At 34.1% G+C, this 26,339-nt stretch overlaps 3 pseudogenes; 2 read left to right on the forward strand and 1 right to left on the reverse strand.

Moving 5' to 3' along the window:
- Positions 1-1,949: 1,949 nt before the first annotated feature.
- Positions 1,950-10,250, forward strand: LOC149510927 (uncharacterized; annotated as a pseudogene).
- A 365-nt stretch (positions 10,251-10,615) lies between these two features.
- LOC149510928 (uncharacterized) lies at positions 10,616-19,636 on the forward strand (annotated as a pseudogene).
- Positions 19,637-23,205: 3,569 nt separating this feature from the next.
- On the reverse strand, positions 23,206-26,285 carry LOC111280008 (putative peroxidase 61; annotated as a pseudogene).
- Positions 26,286-26,339: the final 54 nt, after the last annotated feature.

Below are 26,339 nucleotides of genomic sequence, written 5' to 3' on the forward strand. Positions count from 1 at the left end.
AGGTTTGAAAACCAACCTAAAAGTATCCGACATCCAACATTGTTTTCTTATTCTTTTTTTCTTTTTGTTTCTTGTTCTAATTTCTTTTTAATTTTTAATACTTCTACTTATAAATAACCAATCAAAATTTCAATTTTAGTCACGCCCTTCTCTTTTCCATATAGAAATATATTTTGATACACAACAAATTAAAATAAATGGACATTCATCCACAGGTTACAAATAATGCCCAAGAGCAACCTCCCCGTCATCATCGCTGCCGCCACCACCTCCTCCCATGGGCCCAAAGGCACAGATAACCGTTGAAATTGTTGCTCAACAGAATTTGCAATGTCAAAGTGTAATCCTAACATATTGCTTTACATCATCCATTTACATAGCTCTCCAATTTGCAAAAACTCAGTCCAAACTCTCTCCTTCCCTCAACTTAGTTTCTTTTTCCAGCTTACTTACATTTTCTTTGCTTTTGGTTGAAACATTCATCAATGGGAGGTTTGGTTAGATATTGAAATCGTTGGAGAAAGTACCAATTATCCTTGCAGCAGTAACATTGATCTATAGCACCATTGCTGTCCCTCTCCACTAATCAATTTATTATCTTTTGCTCTTCACAAGTAACACCATATAGTAACAACATCAAGTTCTATTGTAACATGCCAATGTCAATGGCCGTATGTTCCAACGTTATGTGAATCCATGACAGTTTCAAGAACAAAAAAAAAAGTCTTAGTAACATACTATAATGAATATTTTATTTCATCATTAAAATGAATACTCATGTTTGTTGCATTTAAAGATCGATTTCATATTCAATTAAAAAAAAAAAGAGATAGTATTGATCCCACAAATCCAGTAGGTATGATTTTGAAATAATAAGAAAAAATTGCCAATGTAAGTTGGGAGACAGTTAAAAAAAAAACAGTTTATATCTCAAATCACGGAACAATTTGATATATAATTATGCAAAAAAAAAGTATGCAAAAAAATAAAGTAACATATTCAAACGGTAATGTTGGATTCGTATTTTTGAATAGAAAAAAATGACTTAAAAAGATATAATTTTATGATATATTTTTAAATTGTAAGTTATATCTTTATCATATTATTAGTTAGTTAAAGAAAGAGTATTAGTTAATATATTAATTTCAAAGTTAAAAATATTAAAAATAATTTGATTTTTATTAAAATTAATTCAAATATAAAGTAACACCTGAGTTGTTTGTTAATCAATTAATATTATATTTATGATAATAATTTTATTTTTTAAAATATTGTTAAAATGAATATCAACATTATTAAAATTTATATAAAATATAAAAAAATAAAAAGTTATTTGTATTAATTTAAAAAAATAAACAGGCAACACCATGCAAGATTGTTTTAGTAAAAAATAATAAATGTACCAAAAAAATCTAACTCACATTAATTATTATTATAATTTCCATAACTTACGACATAATTTTATTAAAATATTTTTATAAAGAGATTTTATTAAAAATCTAATGATTATTACCAAAGATAATATTAAAACAAAAAAACCAGTAAAGAAAGAATATAAACTTGAAAGAAAGAAAGCAAAATTGAGGAAATAGCCAAAAAAAAAAAAAAAAAAGGAGAAAAATCAAGAGAAATAAATAAATTAAAAAAAGAGCAGGAACGGTCTTGTGTTTTTAAAAAATGGCAACGGAGGAGAAACTCCTCCTATTCTTTGGCAGATCTCTTTCTTTTCTTCTCTGTTTCCTCAAATCTTTACATTGAATTATAAATGTCTTTGATTAGAGCAACCAAACAACGATCCCAATCAATCAATTGAAAGACTAATCAAACCCAAGTTTTATATATGATTTTGACGTGAAATTATCGTCATTGTTTGGAAATTACTAATAAAGAAAGAGGGAGTGAATGGTGACAAACAGGAGGCGGAGGAGGTTGGCATTGTTCCAAGTGTAATGTGTTGTGCTGAAAAGGAAAAGCAATGGAGTTGTGGAAAAGCTGCCACCGCCGCTACTGCCAGAACCGTCAATATTCAAAGAGTTGGTTCTATTGTTTGCGACATTGGAGATCCTTGCCTTTTCCAGTCTCCCTTCAAGGTTGTTTTTAGCTGTACGATTATTCCCTTATCATTCTTAATATAATTCTACGAGTTAAATGAGAATCAAACGATTTAGTTTCTTATTGAATCGAAATTTAATTCCTTTGTATTGTATAGGTTTTTTATTGAATGGAACCTTTTTTTTTAACTTTATAAGGTCTTCAGTTGCTAACATTTGAGTCAAATGAGATCCCTAGGGCAAGAGCTAGGGTTTTATTTGGAAATGGGAAAGGATATCATTACAAAAGTGAAAATTTTAATTGGTTTCATTTTTTGTTTCAGTAGTGTAAGGCATTCAGCAAATGTGAAATAAATAATTAGTGATCGGAGACTTTGTTGAATTCCTAACCCTTTAATAGTTGAATTGTTAGTTTATAAGGGACAAGTTTGAATTGTGAGGGAAGGCATATATCCCGAAAATCAAATGCAACAAAACATTAATTATAAGGGAGGTTGGCATGTCTGAACATTAATTACATTCTTAAATGCTAATTCTTATTTGGTTATTTTACTTTACCCATAACCTATGGAAATATCTATCTTTCATGCCTTTCTAAACTATATGTCATGATTCATTTAAACAGGATCTTACCATGGATGGAAATGGGATAGGTTTAGAGGGTACCAACTTGTCCCAACTCTAATAAGACCTGTCATAGTGTCATTTACTACCTTATCTGATAATCAAATTTTCTTTAATTTCTTTTATGTATTTCAATGTTGTGTATGGTAAGTTGTATGCATAATTATTATCATGTCACTAATTTCATGAATTTTTCTAATTTTTGAATGCCAAAATGTAGAGAGCCTTAATATGTTGGGAATTAATTTTTTGTTTGGTTGGATACGTGCTTTAACCCGTTTCATCTCTAATTCTTGGATGGCTTGGTTGTGGAACACGTATTGCTTATTTGGATTTGCAGTTTTGGACATGGTCAAGTACTTAAATTTGTAAACACATTTGGGTTCGGCTTCAAGAAATTGCATGGTTTCCAAACTGTTGTGATCTCTAGGCTTAATGACACTTCTCATCTTGTTCTGTTTGTATTCATATTATTTTCTGTACATCTCAGCTCATAATTAAGGGGTGGAAGGTGAAAGTTGGTGTCAATGCACAGCATGGATGCATGAAAAATAAGAGGAGAAAATACAAAGTAGCAACTTCTATCATTTTGTTTTGTTCCATTTAGTACCTCTTAACCTTGAATAACTTTAAGACCTTTAGGTGTTGTGCTGTTGTTTTTCAGATATTGTCATTATTGTATTTGCTTATGCTTTCTGTCTCCCCCTTCCCTTGCCAAATTTGTATGTACACACTGACATTTTCTCCAGATGGTGCAAAACTATAACAGCAATTTATCTCATTGATGTTATGGGGTTGATCCATCTATAAGACCAGAAGTTTGGGAATTTCTCCTAGGTTGCTATGAATTGGGAAGCACTACAGACTACTGAAGGCAATTAAGGACAGCTCGGAGGTCTAGTCCTTCACTTTTCCATTTCAAATTATACTAATATTCTTTTTTCCTTGTAAGTGCCTATTTTTAGGCTGATCTGCTTATATGTCAAACCGATTAAATACCTTTTTTTAGTTAAAATTCTTCTGTAATGATACTTCATTTTCAATCATGGTTAGCTTTTGATAATCAATTTTTTTTTCAATAATTATCTGCATTGTCCATTATTTCTCCACTTTTTATTGTCAACAGATAGACAAATATGATCTTACTCATATACAGAAAATAGCTATCCATGATACACATCTTTTTGTTTGGCATTGTTTTCCTTATTGGTTAGCAAATGATTGAAAAATGTTATTTTTTTTTAGAAAAGTCTTATTTTTTTGATGGTTTGCTTTATACCAACTAGAATACCTTTTTACAGGTTCTTTATGGAAAGATTACCAACATTAGCTTGTATTATTTACGGATAATGAAATTTCTACTTTATCATTATCCACTTCATTGGCATTGCAAGCTACAACTGGCTTCAAATACCAATAGCTTTACATGGAGAAACATATGATGGTGTTAAGTGCTGAGAAAAGAGCTCAAAATGCAAAGATTTGAGAATGTAGCGAGGAAGAAAATTAACAAATAGTGACCAAATTAGGTCCCTTTTGCTTGGATAGAATTCCATTAAGACCATGCTTCTGTGATTTACTTTAAAATTCTTTATATTCAACACAAGTTTAGGACCTATATGCGGGTTTGATTATAACTTTTAGTTATATGATTTTGTTATGAAAATGATGTACATTAGCTTTATTTAAGAATTTTTTTTTTTAGGAAAGGATCTCTCTTGATTCAGCACGGGCAGAGAGATTCATGCTCGTTTATGCATCCAGAGTTAATGACTTGTTTATTGTAATAGTTAAAAATTGTTTAGAAAATTTTCTGGGAATGTTGTGCACACCACTATCCTTTGTTAAGATCAAGGCTCTGTTTTGCTATTTTTGAATATTTAACAGCTTTATGGAAAATGCATGCAGGAAACGTTACAAGGACCTCTTAAAGCAATGCCAGACAATGCATTCAAGCGTAGGAACTGGTTCACTTGCCTATATTGCGAGTTTAAAAGTTTCGGATACGAGGACATCCTCCAAAGATGGGGTGAAAAGGGAAGCAAAAGTTGAATCTAGGCAAGCTTCCTCTGATGATACTGATTGAAGAGAGAAATATTATGATTTGGGTGATAACTGTACTGATAAGTCATATGCCGACCAAAGAGAGAGTTGTAGTGATTGTGCTAACCTTATCAGTTGGAGGGGAAACGCTGACACTGCTGCATCTGACTCTTGCTTTTTATTAACTTCTGGTCTGTGTGGCCACTGTTCCTCAAAAATAGGGGAAAACTATATTAGGTCAGAATTCATAACTGAATTTGATTTTGATTTTCCTCCTTTACTAGTAACAAATTTGTTTGAGAAGAGTGAAGATGAGAAAGAATCTGACGCAAGTAAGGAAGAGTATTCTTCACAATATAAATTGATATTTGAGGATGACAATATGTGTAGTTTTCAAATCAATAACAATGCTGATTTAATCATGGAATCAAGTGTTTCACCCTCACTATCTAAAAATATCTCATGCCATTATAACTATGAAATTGAATTGGTCCATCTTGATGTGTATGTGCCAATCCTTAGATACAAGAATGTAAGTTATAAAATAAAAACAGTGAACAAATTAAGAATATCTGATGTTTCAGAAATACCATTGGTAAATGCATCCAGTTCTCAAGAAGGGGCTGCCCCTGATGAAAGAGTATCTGAATGGCTTTGGACTCTGCACCCAGTAGGTAACTTTTTTACCTTGTGTTATTTGCAGCGAAAAACATTTTCCCTTTTATATTGCATTAGATAAGTAAATACTGTTTATTAGTTATTCTTCATAGCTGACAGGATTCTTCCTTTCTCAGTTATTGATGTGGTGAGAATGGTGAGTCATCTTGAGTTCTATGAGGATACAAGAAACTTAGCTAGAATGTCTGATATTCTTACTGTTTATGCATTGGTTGATCCTGCAACTGGTTATTGTCAAGGTTTTAGCCCTCTACTCATAACACGTTTTGTTGAACCTTTCTCTTGTTGAATTGCTATTTATCTGGTGCAAAACTTTGAAAGTTTCAACTTAAAGTTTTGAGTCTTAAATGTCTAATACTAACTATTTTGGTTGGATTTTGATTGTAGGTGTAAGACCTGCTGTCTCTTTTTATTGTTCTCTTTGAGGATAATGCAGATTTATTTTGGTGCTTTGAGATGCTTATTAGGAGAATGGTATTTTCAACTTGGTGAATATGTTGATCTTGGTCATTTATGTTCTTTCCACTTACTTCTGCTTTTCCACATGCCTCCAGCTTGAAAATTTTCTGATAAAGGGGCCAACTGGAGTGATGAAGCAGCTGCAAGCATTATGGCATATTTTGGAACGCACAGACAGGGAAATTTTTTCACATTTATCAAATATAGGTGCTGAAAGCCTTCATTTTGCATTTCCAATGCTACTGGTTCTATTTCGCCTAGAGTTATCATTCAATAAGGTTCTTCTTATGTGGGAGGCCTGTGCCTTTAGTCTCATTTAACGCTGTTAGGCTGTTGCAATCTATGGTACTACTCTATTTTGATATATCTAGGAAACAATGAAGTAAGCATTGTGTTAAAATTTAAACTGCCATAATAGTCACTAGATTGAGCATAAAACCAAATATTTTGATGCCTATTTAGAGCATTCCATGTTGCTAGCATCTTCTTTATTGCATACTTGATTGGGCCCCCATATTTATGGTGTTTTTATCCTTTTCTTCTTTGTCTTTGTTTTTCTTTTGAGCCTCGCCTTTTTCACGGCCTCCGCATGTTGTGATCAGTCATGGTTGTCTTACCCTATATAACTCCAACTTAGGGTACTGATGGTTTTTATAGATACAGGTCCAGAAATCTATTTGCAGGAATTTAAACCTTGTATTATTTCCAATTGGCAACTTTGAGTGCTACATCCATGAGGGTTCTTTTAAAGTATAAAGTTAAATGAATAGGCCCCCTTAGAGTTTATTTAAAGTTCCTATAACAGATTTCCCTTTGCTTTGTCAAGTGACGGAAATCATTATGAAGCTATTTATATAGGGAATAATACTAGTTATTATCAGTTTGCATTTTAATTGAATCTCAAAATCTTAACTTGCTCCACCTTATTTTAGTGTCAAGTTCAAGTTTTTCAATGTATGAGGTGCAGCTAATGGGCATGGTTTCTTAAAATGGAGTTTTAGCCTATTGAGGATGTTTAGATAAGAAATTTGGAAAGACCTCAAGAACTTCTCATAAAAAGGATGAATTGTATTTACTTTTCTATTTATAGTTGAGGCTCCCAGCTACACTTATGGGTAAATCCCTAGTATCGAGGCTAAAATCAAGGAATTACAAAGATTACAATCAATAAGGGTCAACCAAATCTGTCAGAAGGCTCCTGCTGATCCTGAAGGCTTCTAGAAGATCCCCTTGTGCATCTCCCCTCTTGGGCCCTTCTGGAGGTGGTGGGGGCGTCATGCAGGCCAGGCCTTGGCTGTGCGGGCTGTAGGGTTGGCAACGGGTCCGATTGGGGTGTGTTTTTGCTCGCCTTAAACTCGACCCGATTTTATAACCATAAAACCCATACCCGACCCGAAATTAATAAAATATTATTTTTTAAATATAAATATATATAAATTAAAAATTAAAAATAATTAAAAAATAATTTTTTATATAATATCGGGTCTGGTCTGGTTTGTCTAAAACCCGAACTTGACCCGAATCCCGATTTTCAAAAAAAAAAAAAATCGACCCTATCAGGTCGGGCCAGGTCGAAATCCGTCGGTTGCGCGCTGGCCTACAGGCTGTGCGGGTGTTCTGGCCTTCCCTTCAAGGCCTTGCCTGCAAACTCCCGCCAATGCGCCTAGTGTGCGGGCTTCAACCTCGGGTGTGCGCACTGGTGCGCCTGATGTGCCTGGTGCGTGACATTCTCCCCCACCTGATTTCGCAACGCCCTCGTTGCATCCTCTGCATGGTACTGCCTGCTTGCCTCATCTAGAAGCCCTCAAGATCAACAAGAGCCTTCTGGCAGATTTGGTTGACCCTTAAAATCAGGAGATAGAATCTTGATTGATTGTAATCTTTGTAATTCTTTGATTTTAGCCTTGATACTAGGGATTTAGCCATTAGTGTAGCTGGGAGCCTCAACTATAAATAAAGGGCTGCTCCACCCTCATTTGTACACCATCATACACTTCTGTTTCAGTGAATACAAAGCATATTCCAGCGAGCTATCTTGTTTTCCTGTTTCTCTCAAACTTGCGTATTCTGCCTTTCTTTTTGTTCTAATGCTCGCACGCTTGTGTTTTAGGTTGACTTAGGCTAGAAGGAGGTGATTCCAAGTCTAAGTCCGCACGGATTCTGAGTCTAAGTTCGGAGCCCATGACAATAATTGTATTTACTTTACTTATTCTTTCAATTTTTTTCCTTTTTTTTTTGTTTGAGATTGGCACTAACGATATCAACCTCAATGTAGATGATGTGGGCAGCTGATTTTGATGAATCTGTCACCCGTAATTTATAGGAGATCTGTCTAGAAGCATTAATTATACAACTTCCTTGGGATTTTGGGGCAGAAATTAGAGAAGAAAATCATGAAAATGGAAATGTTGGTTTAAAGGGTGGCCTATAATTGAAACATTCATTGTCTGAGAATGAAGGAATTAAAGGGGCATCAACTTATCACTTTTGTTGTTTGACACAGAATTTTTGGCCTAAAAATGATCACCTCCACATATGCAGTGTTGTCTCACCAACTAGCAACGGAGATGATGATTTGCCTGTCTTTTGTGTGGCTGCTATTCTTATAATGAACCGTAAAAAAATCATCAGGGAAAATCGGTCAATAGATGACACAAAAAAGGTATGCCTCTTAGTTATTAAGTTATACTGCTTCCCTCTCTGTCTCTACACAAACATTCGCAGCTTTGAGTGTCCATTCTACTTACAACCCCTCCTATTTCGGACTTCTAGGGTGTTTGGTTACACCTACTTTCAATTATTTGAGCTGGCTAGCCAAGATCCCAGGTCTTATTAAATTCTCCTAAAATAGAAATTGTTTTTGTTAGGAGATGTATTTTATTAGTTTGCCCTTTTGTAAAAAAGTTGAAGAGTATTATTTTTCTTCCACAGGGTAGAAAGAAACTTGGACAACATTTTTGGTAATGACAGGATGATAGCAATTTTTATTCTTCTATGTGAGCAACTGGATTATCCCCAGTTAAGAGTTTCAATTACTGTTTAGATGGGTAACCAGGCTTACTTCTGCATTGCTGGCTTGACCTAAGTTTGATACAGTTTTGTAAATGAAACATGGGGGAGTTAACCTGGTATTGTTAGAATCAACCGTTATGTTGGTATGATGATGATCAATATGATGCCTTACCTTGGCTTCAGTTTAATGCAGCTTTGCAAGTGAAATGTGAGAGAGCTCACCCGGAGTGCTTGATTCGTTTCCAAGTTGATTCCATAGTAATTTTTTTAGAAACAATTTTTTTTTGTGCTTAAACGAAATTTAACCTACCCAAGAACTCAGGTTTCGAGTGTAGCGAGTGCCTACTTTTCCTTGTTTATGGGCTTTTTATATCTCCCTGTATGATATGTTTTTTTTCAAGGCTGTTTTCTTTCGCTCTGTAATGAGTATGCCACTAATTCTGGATGAGTGGGTAATGTTCTTGATGGCAAAGATGGTGGGGTTGATGTACCTGTACAACTCGATAGTTGGGGATGCTTGTTTTGATTTCAATCATTTTCTTTTGTATACTGATTGCAGATTTTCAATGATAAACTTATAACAATCCATGTCAAAAGATGCATAGGTGCTGCAATCAAAATTTTTACAAGGTTAGTAATTATAATCTTTTCCTCTTATGGAATTATGAGTGAGAGGTGACGTGCAAATTTAACTCTTTTGTGCTACTTTGCAGTGAATACTTTTGTTTCTCTCTCTCTCTCTCTCTCTCTCTCTCTTAATGACAATGCAAAGGCATTGGCATATTAGAAACTCTAATACCATTATGGTGTTTGAAAATATAACAACGATACTGAATTGCCCATGTGACAATATGTGAGTTAATGCATGATACCTAAAACCTATGTCAAAGAGAGGGAGTAGAAGACTAAAAGGAACAACATTGATAGGACCACACCTTTTACTTGGTTTACTGAGATATAGTCTTAAATAGGACACAGTGGTTTAATATGAACCATATAACTGACTATAATGGGAAAAGACATATATTGTTGTTCTTGACAATGGTTTTTCTTGACTATAGTAATTAGGATTGCCTTGCATTACATAGTTTTCTGACAGAATTAATGCTTTTGGTTCAAATCATTTCTCCTTTTTGAATGGATGGAATGAGAACATGAACATGTTGAATTAGTGGCATGAATTGTCTACATTGCTGAGTTATGATTACGGTAGCTGGCATTTAAAATGTGCAAATTCATAGTATGTCAATGGGCATGCATGACATCACTGTCTTCCCTGCTCTATTAAATGTTTCAACTTCATAATAACCTTTAGTATATCCAACATTTTGTTTTAATGAGCTAATCAAGAACAAAAGCCATTCAGCTCGGAATAGTGAGTAGTCTGCGGCACTTCCCACCTACTTTCATGGTAAAAAGGCAACAGAACTTTGAGCCAATATTTAGTATCGGGGATTGCTAGTTTGGACATGGCATGAAAGTTTATGGTGGGTCTCTTATGATGGAGTATAAAGCAGAAGTGCTTTTGCTGTCCTAAGATTCATCCCTTTTTTTCATTTCATTATCTTCAAGTCTATTCCAAGGTAACTTCAGTCTGGTTTTTATTCCTTTCTACAGCAATAGTAATATCTGATGCAAAAGAGTGTATAAAATTCATGCAGAAGACTTTTTGAGTTGAGCAGACTCAGTGTTTCATACTGGCACACTTTTTTCCCATATTCTTTGGGTTACACTTTTTCAAGTCAAATATGGTAATGGTAATTTTTTGGTTATGTAAATTAATATATAGTAATTTTATGTATTACTATCATAATTTTGGTGAAATCTGGACCTAGCATCAATTTTATTAGAGATTTAAACTTCAAATCATTTGTTAATTTATTATGTAAAAGGATTGGTTTACAGCATGGACACATTGCTCATTCCTGCGAGACTAAAATTATCAAAAAAAGAAAGTTTGTTTGAGGAAGTCAAGATAAGCTGGTGATAAAAGAAAGAAATAGTCAGAATAAATTATATAATTCAAGTAGCTGTTAATTATAATTTCATTTTATCTCGTTTTGGTCAAACCTTGGAAAAGAATTTCATCAAGTAGCTTTTTACCGAAAAATTTTTATAAAAATGTATATATGTGTGCATAAGTGTGTGTGTGTGTTTGTGTCTGTTCATCAGTTATTCTCAGATGATTTCCCTTGCATATTCTGTTCGAAGCTAAATATTAATAAGATGGTCTGTTCTTTCAGCAACCTTTCATATAAGCTTCGAGTTTATATTGTTATGTACTGCATCAGCTCTAGTCCCAGCCTTAGTTCCTAATTTAACACCAAAAAAAATTTGATTCAAAATGAAATAGAAAGAGAACAGAAAACAATAGAGGCTGAATTGTTATAGAATTGGAGTTGGAACAAGAAAAAGAACAATAAGGTTTGGGGTTGTAGAACTACTAATGAATCAGAATAAAACGCATTGGCCCTGCATAACGAGTCTAGAAGACTATATATACTAGGATTATAGGAGCTTGTTATCCTGGCCCTTTGTGACAAATAAACCTGATCTACTCTTAGTCCTTCAAATTCATTAAAAGGTTTCATGATGAGTCCCTGACCATTCAAATAAAAATAAAAACGTAATTCCTGGCAAAGAGAGAACATATCAACATAAAAATTTAGCAAAGTTCTAGGATGCTCATGCATCAAAGAGGTTATTAAACTTTGCATGTGGGGAGTTAAGGTGTTGAATTTATGATAGATTTCATGAAAATGATCAAGCTACATTTTTCTTCCTGATCTTAGTCTTTCCTGCATAGCATTGACCTTCATTCTTTTGGTCTGATGACCTATTTATCAGATTTCTGGACTTGTTCCATGCTCTTATTCTTAGCAAGTTGGTGCTTGGCATATGATTACTGCAGTATGATATAAACTTCCATACTAATCTTGGTTACAATTAATGCTTGTGTGGTTCGACAGTCATTTGAACAGGCTGTTGTGTCTTCTTAGAGTGCACTTGTCTGTTAATTAAAATGTGCAAATAGGCGGTTCGATGTTCAATTTATGATGATTTTAGGAAAATTATCAACTTGAATTTCTTTTCCAGATCCCAATCTTTGTACGAAGGGATTTGTTTTTCTTTCTATTAGACGACTAATCAGGCTCTCATAATTTCTTCAGCATTCTTAGTCAAGATTTGGTTCTATTGTTTGCGACATTGGAGATCCTTGCCTTTTCCAGTCTCCCTTCAAGGTTGTTTTTAGCTGTACGATTATTCCCTTATCATTCTTAATATAATTCTACGAGTTAAATGAGAATCAAATGATTTAGTTTCTTATTGAATCGAAATTTAATTCCTTTGTATTGTATAGTTTTTTATTGAATGGAACCTTTTTTTTAACTTTATAAGGTCTTTAGTTGCTAACATTTGAGTCAAATGAGATCCCTAGGGCAAGAGCTAGGGTTTTATTTGGAAATGGGAAAGGATATCATTACAAAAATGAAAATTTTAATTGGTTTCATTTTTTGTTTCAGTAGTGTAAGGCATTCAGCAAATGTGAAATACATAATTAGTGATCGGAGACTTTGTTGAATTCCTAACCCTTTAATAGTTGAATTGTTAGTTTATAAGGGACAAGTTTGAATTGTGAGGGAAGGCATATATCCCGAAAATCAAATGCAACAAAACATTAATTATAAGGGAGGTTGGCATGTCTGAACATTAATTACATTCTTAAATGCTAATTCTTATTTGGTTATTTTACTTTACCCATAACCTATGGAAATATCTATCTTTCATGCCTTTCTAAACTATATGTCATTATTCATTTAAACAGGATCTTACCATGGATGGAAATGGGATAGGTTTAGAGGGTACCAACTTGTCCCAGCTCTAATAGGACCTGTCATAGTGTCATTTACTACCTTATATGATAATCAAATTTTCTTTAATTTCTTTTATGTATTTCAATGTTGTGTATGGTAAGTTGTATGCATAATTATTATCATGTCACTAATTTCATGAATTTTTCTAATTTTTGAATGCCAAAATGTAGAGAGCCTTAATATGTTGGGAATTAATTTTTTGTTTGGTTGGATACGTGCTTTAACCCGTTTCATCTCTAATTCTTGGATGGCTTGGTTGTGGAACACATATTGCTTATTTGGATTTGCAGTTTTGGACATGGTCAAGTACTTAAATTTGTAAACACATTTGGGTTCGGCTTCAAGAAATTGCATGGTTTCCAACCTGTTGCAACTTCTAGGCTTAATGACACTTCTCATCTTGTTTTGCTTGTATTCATATTATTTTCTGTACATCTCAGCTCATAATTAAGGGGTGGAAGGTGAAAATTGGTGTCAATGCACAGCTTGGATGCATGAAAAATAAGAGGAGAAAATACAAAGTAGCAACTTCTATCATTTTGTTTTGTTCCATTTAGTACCTCTTAACCTTGAATAACTTTAAGACCTTTAGGTGTTGTGCTGTTATTTTTCAGATATTGTCATTATTGTATTTGCTTATGCTTTCTATCTCCCCCTTCCCTTGCCAAATTTGTATGTACACACATTTTCTCCGGATGGTGCAAAACTATAACAGCAATTTATCTCATTGATGTTATGGGGTTGATCCATCTGTAAGACCAGAAGTTTGGGAATTTCTCCTAAATTACTATGAATTGGGAAGCACTACAGACTACTGAAGGCAATTAAGGATAGCTCGGAGGTCTAGTCCTTCACTTTTCCATTTCAAATTATACTAATTTTTTTTTTCCTTGTAAGTGCCTATTTTTAGGCTGATCTGCTTGTACGTCAAACCGATTGAATACCCTTTTTTAGTTAAAATTCTTCTGTAACCGTACTTCATTTTCAATCATGGTTAGCTTTTGATAATCAATTTTTTTTTTCAATAATTATCTGCATTGTCCATTATTTCTCCACTTTTTATTGTCAACAGATAGACAAATATGATCTTACTCATATACAGGAAATAGCTATCCATGATACACATCTTTTTGTTTGGCATTGTTTTCCTTATTGCTTAGCAAATGATTGAAAAATGTGTTATTTTTTTTTAGAAAAGTCTTATTTTTTTGATGGTTTGCTTTATACCAACTAGAATACCTTTTTACAGGTTCTTTATGGAAAGATTACCAACATTAGCTTGTATTATTTAAGGATAATGAAATTTCTACTTTATCATTATCCACTTCATTGGCATTGCAAGCTACAACTGGCTTCAAATACCAATAGCTTTACATGGAGAAACATACTGTGGTGTTAAGTGCTGAGAAAAGAGCTCAAAATGCAAAGAATTGAGAATGCAGCAAGGAGGAAGAAAATTAACAAATAGTGACCAAATTAGGTCCCTTTTGCTTGGATAGAATTCCATTAAGACCATGCTTCTGTAATTTACTTTAAAACTCTTTATATTCAACATAAGTTTAGGACCTATATGCGGGTTTGATTATAACTTTTAGTTATATGATTTTGTTATGAAAATGATGTACATTAGCTTTATTTAAAGAATCTTTTTTTTCTTTTTGGGGAGAGGATCTCTCTTGATTCAACACGAGCAGAGAGATTCATGCTCGTTTATGCATCCAGAGTTAATGACTTGTTTATTGTAATAGTTAAAAATTGTTTAGAAAATTTTCTGGGAATGTTATGCACACCACTATCCTTTGTTAAGATCAAGGCTCTGTTTTGCTATTTTTGAATATTTGACAGCTTTATGGAAAATGCACGCAGGAAACGTTACAAGGACCTCTTAGAGCAATGCCAGACAATGCATTCAAGCGTAGGAACTGGTTCACTTGCCTATATTGTGAGTTCAAAAGTTTCGGATACGAGGACATCCTCCAAAGATGGGGCGAAAAGGGAAGCAAAAGTTGAATCTAGGCAAGCTTCCTCTGATGATACTGATCGAAGAGAGAAATATTATGATTTGGGTGATAACTGTACTGATAAGTCATATGCCAACCAAAGAGAGAGTTGTAGTGATTGTGCTAACCTTATCGGTTGGAGGGGAAACGCTGACACTGCTGCATCTGACTCTTGCTTTTTATTAAATTTCGGTCTGTGTGGCCACTGTTCCTCAAAAATAAGGGAAAACTATATTAGGTCAAAATTCATAACTGAATTTGATTTTGATTTTCTTCCTTTACCAGTAACAGATTTGTTTGAGAAGAGTGAAGATGAGAAAGAATTTGATGCAAGTAAGGAAGAGTATTCTGCACAATATAAATTGATATTTGAGGATGACAATATGTGTAGTTTTCAAATCAATAACAATGCTGATTTAATCATGGAATCAAGTGTTTCACCCTCACTATCTAAAAATATCTCATGCCATTATAACTATGAAATTGAATTGGTCCACCTTGACGTGTACGTGCCAATCCTTAGATCCAAGAATGTAAGTTATAAAACAAAAACAGTGAACAAATTAAGAATATCTGATGTTTCAGAAATACCATTGGTAAATGCATCCAGATCTCAAGAAGGGGCTGCCCCAGATGAGAGAGTATCTGAATGGCTTTAGACTCTACACCCAATAGGTAACTTTTTTACCTTGTGTTATTTGCAGCGGAAAACATTTTCCCTTTTATATTGCATTAGATAAGTAAATACTGTTTATTAATTATTCTTCACAGCTGACAGGATTCTTCCTTTCTCAGTTGTTGATGTGGTAAGAATTGTGAGTCATCTTGAGTTCTATGAGGATACAAGAAACTTGGCTAGAATGTCCGACATTCTTGCTGTTTATGCATGGGCTGGTCCTGCAACTGGTTATTGTCAAGGTTTTAGCCCTCTACTCATAACACGTTTTGCTGAACCTTCCTCTTATTGAATTGCTATTTATCTGGTGCAAAGCTTTGAAAGTTTCAACTTCAAGTTTTGAGTCTTAAATGTCTAATACTAAGCTTTATTTTGGTGGATTTTGATTGTAGGTATGAGACCTGCTGTCTCTTTTTATTGTTCTCATTGAGGATAATGCAGATTTATTTTGGTGCTTTGAGATGCTTATTAGGAGAATGGTATTTTCAACTTGGTGAATATGTTGATCTTGGTCATTTATGTTTTTTCCACTTACTTCTGCTTTTCCACATGCCTCCAGCTTGAAAATTTTCTGATGAAGGGGCCAACTGGAGTGATGAAGCAGCTGCAAGCATTGTGGCATATTTTGGAACGCACAGACAGGGAAATTTTTTCACATTTATCAAATATAGGTGCTGAAAGCCTTCATTTTGCATTTCCAATGCTACTAGTTCTATTTCGCCTAGAGTTATCATTCAATAAGGTTCTTCTTAGGTGGGAGGTCTGTGCCTTTAGTCTCTTTTAACGCTGTCAAGCTGTTGCAATCTATGGTACTACTCTATTTTGATATATCTAGGAAACAATGAAGTAAGCATTGTGTTAAAATTTGAACTGCCATAATAGTCACCAGATTGAGCATAAAGCCAAATATTTTGATGCCTATTTAGAGCATTCCATGTTGCTAGCATCTTCTTTATTGCATACTTGATTGGGCCCCCATATTTATGGAGTTTTTATCCTTTTCTTCTTTGTCTTTGTTTTTCTTTTGAGCCTTGCCTTTTTCACGGCCTCTGCATGTTGTGATCCGTCATGGTTGTCTTACCCCATATAACTCCAACTTAGGGTACTGATGGTTTTTATAGATGCAGGTCCAGAAATCTATTTGCAGGAATTTAAACCCTGTATTATTTCCAACTGGCAACTTTGAGTGCTGCATCCATGAGGGTTCTTTTAAAGTATAAAGTTAAATGAATAGGCCCTTAGAGTTTATTTAAATAACAGATTTCCCTTTGCTCTGTCAAGTGACAGAAATCGTTATGAAGCTATTTATATAGGGAATAATACTAGTTATTATCAGTTTGCATTTTAATTGAATCTCAAAATCTTGACTTGCTCCACCTTATTTTAGTGTCAAGTTCAAGTTTTTCAATGTATGAGGTGCAGCTAATGGGCATGGTTTCTTAAAATGGAGTTTTAGCCTATTGGGGATGTTTAGATAAGAAATTTGGAAAGACCTCAAGAACTTCTCATAAAAAGGATGAATTGTATTTACTTTTCTATTTATAGTTGAGGCTCCCAGCTACACTTATGGCTAAATCCTTAGTATCAAGGCTAAAATCAAGGAATTACAAGGATTACAATCAATCAGGATTTTATCTCCTGATTCTAAGGGTCAACTAAATCTGCTAAAAGGCTCCTGCTGATCCGGAAGGCTTCTAGAAGATCCCCTTGTGCATCTTCCTTCTTAGGCCCTTCTACAGGTGGTGTGGGCATCGTGCAGGCCAGGCCTTGGCTGTGCAGGCTGTAAGGTTGGCAACGGGTCAGGTCGGGATGGGTTTTTGCTTTCCTCAAACCCGACTCGATTTTATAACCATAAAACCCATACTTGACCTGAATTTTTTTTTATTTTTTTATACCCGAACCGGACCCGACATTTGTATAGACCGTACCTGATCCGGACAGAAATTAATAAAATATTATTTTTTAAATATAAATATATAAATATATAAATAAAAAGTTTAAAAATAATTAAAAAATAATTTTTTATATAATATCGGGTCGGGTCTGGTTTGTCTAAAACCCGAACCCGATTTTCAAAAAAAAAAAAGAAATCGACCCCATCGGGTCGGGCCGAGTCAAAATCCGTCGGTTGCGGGCTGGCTTGCAGGCTGTGCGGGTGTTCTGGCCTTCCCTTCAAGGCCTTGTCCGCAAACTCCCGCCAGTGCGCTTGGTGTGTGGGCTTCAACCTCGGGTGTGCATGTTGGTGCACCTGATGTGCCTGGCGCACCCACCCAAGGCGTGACATTCTCCCCCACCTGATTTCGCAACGCCCTCATTACGTCCTCTGCATGGTACTGCCTGCTTGACTCTTCTAGAAGCCCTCAGGATCAGCAAGAGCCTTCTATCAGATTTAGTTGACCCTTAGAATCAGGAGATAGAATCCTGATTGATTGTAATCTTTGTAATTCCTTGATTTTAGCCTTGATACTAGGGATTTAGCCATAAGTGTAGCTGGGAGCCTCAACTATAAATAAAGGGCTGCTCCACCCTCATTTGTACACCATCATACACTTCTGTTTCAGTGAATACAAAGCATATTCCAGCAAGCTATCTTGTTTTCCTATTTCTCTCTCAAACTTGCGCGCACGCTTGTGTTTTAGGCTGATTTAGGCTAGAAGAAGGTAATTCTAAGTCTAAGGTCGCACGGATTCTGAGTCTAAGGTCGGAGCCCGTGACAATAATTGTATTTACTTTACTTATTCTTTCAATTTTTTCCCTTTTTTTTTCTGTTTGAGATTGGCACTAACGATATCAACCTCAATGTAGATGATGTGGGCAGCTGATTTTGATGAATCTGTCACCTGCAATTTATAGGAGATCTGTCTAGAAGCATTAATTATACAACTTCCTTGGGATTTTGGGGCAGAAATTAGAGAAGAAAATCATGAAAATGGAAATGTTGGTTTAAAGGGTGGCCTACAATTGAAACATTCATTGTCTGAGAATGAAGGAATTAAAGGGGCATCAACTTATCACTTTTGTTGTTTGACACAGAATTTTTGGCCTAGAAATGATCACCTCCACATATGCAGTGTTGTCTCACCAACTAGCAACGGAGATGATGATTTGCCTGTCTTTTGTGTGGCTGCTATTCTTATAATGAACCGTAAAAAAATCATCAGGGAAAACCGGTCAATAGATGACACAAAAAAGGTATGCCTCTTAGTTATTAAGTTATACTGCTTCCCTCTCTGTCTCTACACAAACATTCGCAGCTTTGAGTGTCCATTCTACTTACAACCCCTCCTATTTCGGACTTCTAGGGTGTTTGGTTACACCTACTTTCAATTATTTGAGCTGGCTAGCCAAGATCCCAGGTCTTATTAAATTCTCCTAAAATAGAAATTGTTTTTGTTAGGAGATGTATTTTATTAGTTGCCCTTTTGTAAAAAAGTTGAAGAGTATTATTTTTCTTCCACAGGGTAGAAAGAAACTTGGACAACATTTTTGGTAATGACAGGATGATAGCAATTTTTATTCTTCTATGTGAGCAACCGGATTATCCCCAGTTAAGAGTTTCAATTACTGTTTAGATGGGTAACCAGGCTTACTTCTGCATTGCTGGCTTGACCTAAGTTTGATACAGTTTTGTAAATGAAACATGGGGGAGTTAACCTGGTATTGTTAGAATCAACCGTTATGTTGGTATGATGATGATCAATATGATGCCTTACCTTGGCTTCAGTTTAATGCAGCTTTGCAAGTGAAATGTGAGAGAGTTCACCCGGAGTGCTTGATTCGTTTCCAAGTTGATTCCATACTAATTCTTTTAGAAACAATTTTTTTTGTGCTTAAACGAAATTTAACCTACCAAAGAACTCAGGTTTCGAGTGTAACGAGTGCCTACTTTTCCTTGTTTATGGGCTTTTATATCTTCCTGTATGATATGTTTTTTTTCAAGGCTGTTTTCTTTCGCTCTGTAATGAGTATGCCATTAATTCTGGATGAGTGGCTAATGTTCTTGATGGCAGAGATGGTGGGGTTGATGTACCTGTACAACTCGATAGTTGGGGATGCTTGTTTTGATTTCAATCATTTTCTTTTGTATGCTGATTGCAGATTTTCAATGATAAACTTATAACAATCCATGTCAAAAGATGCATAGGTGCTGCAATCAAAATTTTTACAAGGTTAGCAATTATAATCTTTTCCTCTTATGGAATTATGAGTGAGAGGTGACGTGCAAATTTAACTCTTTTGTGCTACTTTGCAGTGAATACTTTTGTTTCTCTCTCTCTCTCTCTTAATGATAATGCAAAGGCATTGTCATATTAGAAACTCTAATACCATTATGGTGTTTGAACACATAAAAACGATAATGAATTGCCCATGTGACAATATGTGAGTTAATGCATGATACCTAAAACCTATGTCAAAGAGAGGGAGTAGAAGACTAACAGGAACAACATTGATAGGACCACACCTTTTACTTGGTTTACTGAGATATAGTCTTAAATAGGACACAGTGGTTTAATATGATCCATATAACTGAGTATAATGGGAAAAGACATAGATTGTTGTTCTTGACAATGGTTTTTCTTGACTATAGTAATTAGGATTGCCTTGCATTACATAGTTTTCTGACAGAATTAATGCTTTTGGTTCAAATCATTTCTCCTTTTTGAATGGATGGAATGAGAACATTAACATGTTGAATTAGTGGCATGAATTGTTTGCATTGCTGAGTTATGATTACGGTAGCTGGCATTTAAAATGTGCAAATTCATAGTATGTCAATGGGCATGCATGACATCACTGTCTTCCCTGCTCTATTAAATGTTTCAACTTCATAATAACCTTTCGTATATCCAACATTTTGTTTTAATGAGCTAATCAAGAACAAAGGCCATTCAGCTTGGAATAGTGAGTAGTCTGCAGCACTTCCCACCTACTTTCATGGTAAAAAGGCAACAGAACTTTGAGCCAATATTTAGTATCGGGGATTCCTAGTTTGGACATGGCATGAAAGTTTATGGTGGGTCTCTTATGATGGAGTATAAAGCAGAAGTGCTTTTGCTGTCCTAAGATTCATCCTTTCTTTTCACTTCATTATCTTCAAGTCTATTCCAAGGTAACTTCGGTCTGGTTTTTATTCCTTTCTACAGCAATAGTAATATCTGATGCAAAAGAGTGTATAAAATTCATGTAGAAGAATTTTTGAGTTGAGCAGACTCAGTATTTCATACTGGCACACTTTTTTCCCCTATTCTTTGGGTTACACTTTTTCAAGTCAAATATGGTAATGGTAATTTTTTGGTTATGTAAATTAATATATAGTAATTTTATGTATTACTATCAAAATTTTGGTGAAATCTGGACCTAGTATCAATTTTATTAGAGATTTAAACTTCAAATCATTTGTTAATTTATTATGTAAAAGGATTGGTTTACAGCATGGACACATTGCTCGTTCCTGCGAGACTAAAATTATCAAAAAAAGAAAGTTTGTTTGAGGAAATCAAGATGAACTGGTGATAAAAGAAAGAAATAGTCAGAATATATTATATAATTCAAGTAGCTGTTAATTATAATTTCATTTTATCTCGTTTTGGTCAAACCTTGGAAAAGAATTTCATCAAGTAGCTTTTTACCGAAAAATTTTTATAAAAATGTATATATGTGTGCATAAGTGTGTGTGTTTGTGTCTGTTCATCAGTTATTCTCAGATGATTTCCCTTGCATATTCTGTTCGAAGCTAAATATTAATAAGATGGTCTGTTCTTTCAGCGACCTTTCATATAAGCTTCGAGTTTAGATTGTTATGTACTGTATCAGCTCTAGTCCCAGCCTTAGTTCCTAATTTAACACCAAAAGAAATTTGATTCAAAATGAAATAGAAAGAGAACAGAAAAAAATAGAGGCTGAATTGTTGTAGAATTGGAGTTGGAACAAGAAAAAGAACAATAAGGTTTGGGGTTGTAGAACTATTAATGAATCAGATTAAAACGCATTGGGCCTGCATAATGAGTCTAGAAGACTATATATACTAGGATTATAGGGGCTTGTTATCCTGGCCCTTTGTGACAAATAAACCTGATCTACTCTTAGTCCTTCAAATTCATTAAAAGGTTTCATGTTGAGTCACTGACCATTCAAATAAAAATAAAAACGTAATTCCTGGCAAAGAGAGAACATATCAACATAAAAATTTAGCAAAGTTCTAGGATGCTCATGCATCAAAGAGGTTATTAAACTTTGCATGTGGGGAGTTAAGGTGTTGAATTTATGATAGATTTCATGAAAATGATCAAGCTACATTTTTCTTCCTGATCTTAGTCTTTCCTTCATAGCATTGACCTTCATTCTTTTGGTCTGATGACCTATTTATCAGATTTCTGGACTTGTTCCATGCTCTTATTCTTAGCAATTTGGTGCTTGGCATATGATTACTGCAGTATGATATAAACTTCCATACTAATCTTGGTTACAATTAATGCTTGTGTGGTTCGACAGTCATTTGAACAGGCTGTTGTGTCTTCTTAGAGTGCACTTGTCTGTTAATTAAAATGTGCAAATAGGCGGTTCGATGTTCAATTTATGATGATTTTAGGAAAATTATCAACTTGAATTTCTTTTCTAGATCCCAATCTTTGTACGAAGGGATTTGTTTTTCTTTCTATTAGATGACTAATCAGGCTCTCATAATTTCTTCAGCATTCTTAGTCTCAGCAGTTTGGTGCTTAGGATAACCATTGTTGTAGTATGATATAATCCCACTTTATGGAGAATCTAAACACTAGCTTTACCTTGAGTTAATGCTTGTCTGGTGCCATAATTATTAAACAGGCCTTTGGTTCTGCTTAGAGTTATTGGACATTTCGTTGATGCAAATTTAGTTTCTTGACTGTCTTTTGGAATTATCATTGGAATCTATTTATTTGCATCAAAATAATAACATTCACCTTCTGCCGGCCCCTTCTATCCCTTCTTTTCACTTGTGTTGGGAGGATAAAAGAAGGGGGTAAAAACCAGGATTCTATTTAAGAATGTTTGCAGAATAATAGGGAAACCACGATTAAGATTGCTTTTACTCTTTTTTGGCATCGTGTTTGTGATGTAGTTTGCACAGTTTTCTCCTTTTCCTCATTTTGGAGGTGGAAGAAAGACGAAAATGGTAAGAATTCCCATCTTTTCTAGGTTCATTAGCTATCACGGGTAAGCTCTCCCAGGTTAGGCGAGTGCGATTTGGCTTTTTACCTTTATATAATATAAATTCTTTTGTATATCTAAATGTTAAACTGTGCATCAACAATTTTGTTTTCTTACTTTTATGTACATGAATTTACAGACAGAAAATTTATGCTGTGTAGTTGTTATTAGGTAATTGAACTTATAGCTTTTCTATGGGACAATTTAGGTCAGGATTGAACAAATTATACAACTTATTTTTGGAGAGAAAAGAGTTCTCCATTATGTTTTTTTATTGATATTCTGCTGTACCTTAATCCAAGACATTTGGCATTTCAATAACAATCATCCCTATAGTTTTTATGATTATGAATCATTCCTCCCCCAGCAGAGTGACTCTCCTAGTTTTTACTAGGATAGTTTTTATTTGTAAATCTGCAATTTTTGCGTATTTCGCCATCCTTTCCAGTTAGAACTTTGATATTTCCCATTCGACTCATGGAAAGAGCAAATGATCTCCTCCAATCTTCAAAGCCAGAGGCAAATTCTTGGGTGATTTGCTTAGTATCATTGCCAAAGAGTAGCTGCTGATCAACTCCAAGGACAGCTTCATTGGTTAACACTCTGGAGTAGTAGGAGTTGGTGAAATTACATTTGGATCCAGATGCTGGGTTTAGAAATACCATCGGGTTGCTTTGGTCCTTTTTTAATCGCGGTGGACATTGCTTTCTCATATCTGCCAAGAATGATGCCTTCATGCTTGGGTCTGGCTTTCCTGTATTATTGAAATTGTACAGCCGATCCTCAATGAAGCTACAGTGTGTTTTCCCCATGGAATGTGCTCCTGACATCGAAGAAACGTAAGAACTCAAGTAGAAAGAAGGAAGCATTATTAAGAGTCCTTGAAACCCATTACCATCCAATTAGTTTACTTAGATTATGGATTTGCCAACGAAAGAGCTGCCGGAAAAGGATTATTATTATTATTATTATTGTTATTATTATTATTTGAAACTGTCAATATTTAAATCATAAGTACTAAAACTAAAAATTTAATATTTTATGAACCGATCTCTTGGATTTGGCTAGAATTCTTTTTTGGAAGTACTGAGGGTTTTTTAACTATGGTTTAGTGGTTTTACCTAGAAGCGTTGTCATATCCAACACGTCCAAGCCTCTTGATGTGAAATATGCTAGGGCAGCTTCCCACGAGATGGATGGTGAAGGGAGATCAACGGATGCTGCGGTAGATGTCATACCATCCTTTCGCCCCGTGTATACAGGGTAAGATGGTGCTCCTGCCTGTTGATCCATCACATCATTAGTTTTTTTTTTTTTTTTTTTTTTTTTTTTTTTTTTTTTTTTTCACACGAGCGTAGTCGAAAAGGTTTAAAGATATTAAAATTCAAATATCATATTTGTTGTTGTACAAATTAATTAAATAAAGTTTTGGATTTCATTAGTTAATGATTTTATAACAACAATCTGCCCTATATAGATTCGTTTTAAGTTGAGGGTGGCTACCTTTGAGCATGTTCTAGTAATAGATCTATTAATTATACAACATAAATAGAATTATCAAATGAATTGGCTAATTAATTTGTACATTTATTTTCAAAATATGACATTTAGTAAATTTACAGTTTAAAATATAACGAATGCAATTTTTTTTTTATCCTTAGATTGTGACCTTTTTTATAAAAATAAATCAAACTGACAGTAGGCAAACATTAAGTTACAAAATAAAAATCTCGACACAAGTAACAAGCCCTATTGAGTGTGTATTTCAACCCTAGGAGGCTTCGATATCTTTGACAAACTCATCCGGAAATTAGTGTCATTCGATGAAATAAATTAATCACGATTACATGTGGTCAAGTATATGTTAAAATGCATATAAATATATTTTGCATGTATACCAGAAGAAAGAGAGAGGATAGGGATTTATACCAAGTGAACAGCATCTCGAGCAGCAAGGTTGAGAATGTCAGCACAAGAAACGACCCCAGGGCACCTATCTTCAAGAACGGTTTTAATCTTGTCGATATATACGAACCCTCCCAGTCCAATGTTCTGCGGTGCAGTCTTCTCTGAATTAGGGCCATCTAGGAGGATTGAACCATCACACCCCTACAATTCCATCAACAAGATGAGCTAACCAAGTTGTTTTTCCATGGCTGTTACTTGTTAAAACTTAAATCAGATCAGTTTTGTCATATGCATGAAGCTTATAAAACCATAATTAATAAATTTTTTGGTACAACATTAAAATTTAGAAATACAAGCTGAAACTGAAACATATAAATTACTAGATATGGAGCATTTGGCTCTAAAAGAAATAAATCATATAAAAACTTTGCCTTCATATATTGGTGCAGGTGTTCCCTAATTTTAAACATCGAAAAAAAATCAAGAGTTGAAATTTGTGAATGGGTAAGAGTAAGTACTATTAGCATGCCTCTCCTTAGACTTCTCTCAACTATTTTCTATTCAAGACTTTTTAATATATTTTTAAGAGTTTATATTTAATACATTGTTAATGTATAATTTTATACGCTATTAGTAAATCAGATAATACCATCTTATTAATGAGCAAATATCAATCCTTAAAATAAATATATAAAAATTAAAATTTTTTAAAAAATTTATTCATTAATGAGATAACATCATCTAATTTATTTAATTAATGAGATGACATCATTCCATTCACTGACAGTATATAAAATCTATAAACTAATAATGCATCAAATATATATTTTATTTTTAATTGCCATTTACATGTTTAAAATTCACTCATAATTGAAAAAGTCATAATCATAAATGATAATTAAAGGTGTTTCGAATAAATAATTGATTAAAAAACAACGAAAAAAAAAAAAGCCGAACCTAATATGTGTCGCTGAAAAATAATTTTGCATTTTTATATTTACATAAAAAATTTATTTTTTGATACAAGAGGACCTTAGCATAGTAGGATTAAAGAATGAATTACTAGCACCAAAAATCTAATTCAGCTTTTTGATAATCTACATCTCCTAAAAGTAACAAAATTTTTTATTACTAGTACTTCACAATTATTTAAGCCTCGGATCTCATAAATAAGAACAAAATTTTGTCATAGGAAAATTAATTATTAAAATTGAAAAAAATAATTACTGCCTTCAATTTCTTGATTTAATTATTAAGAAAATTTAAAAAGATTTAAAAAGACATATGAAGTGAGAATTCGAATTTTATTATCACTATTTTCTATCTCCTATGATCCTATCCATGGAAAGAAAAAAGGGTAGCTAGCTGAAAAATCGAAATATAAATAAAAAGAATGAAAAAAAGCGTGCTTAATTGATAAAAATACTTACAGTTACGAAAGAATCCGAATATAATAAATGAACAAGCTTAGGTGCAATAGTTTTATCTTTTTTATAGAACAACTCTACTTCGTGCCGGACATAAACTTCTGCTTCACCACACCTATTATGCATCCTATAGTAATGCCAAACCAGCTTCACCGGCGGCTGCAACGACGTCGCGGCCTCGACATCCACCGTGCACAAGCTCAGTGCAAGAGCTAACAGTGGGAAAACCAACTCAAGCCTTTCTCTCCTCATTTTCTCTCCCACTTCAAAAATAAACCCTAAGATGCACCAAGCTTGTATATCTTCTCATAATAAGGGTAAAGCTTATATAGATTCAAGTTTATCATTTTGCCACGTGTCTTGACTGACATCGCCAAGTCGGATAAATTAAAAAAAAA

Source organism: Durio zibethinus, chromosome 27 (genome assembly GCF_047325235.1).
Source record: "Durio zibethinus cultivar Kanyao isolate XHJ-2024 chromosome 27, ASM4732523v1, whole genome shotgun sequence".
Lineage (NCBI taxonomy): Eukaryota > Viridiplantae > Streptophyta > Magnoliopsida > Malvales > Malvaceae > Durio > Durio zibethinus.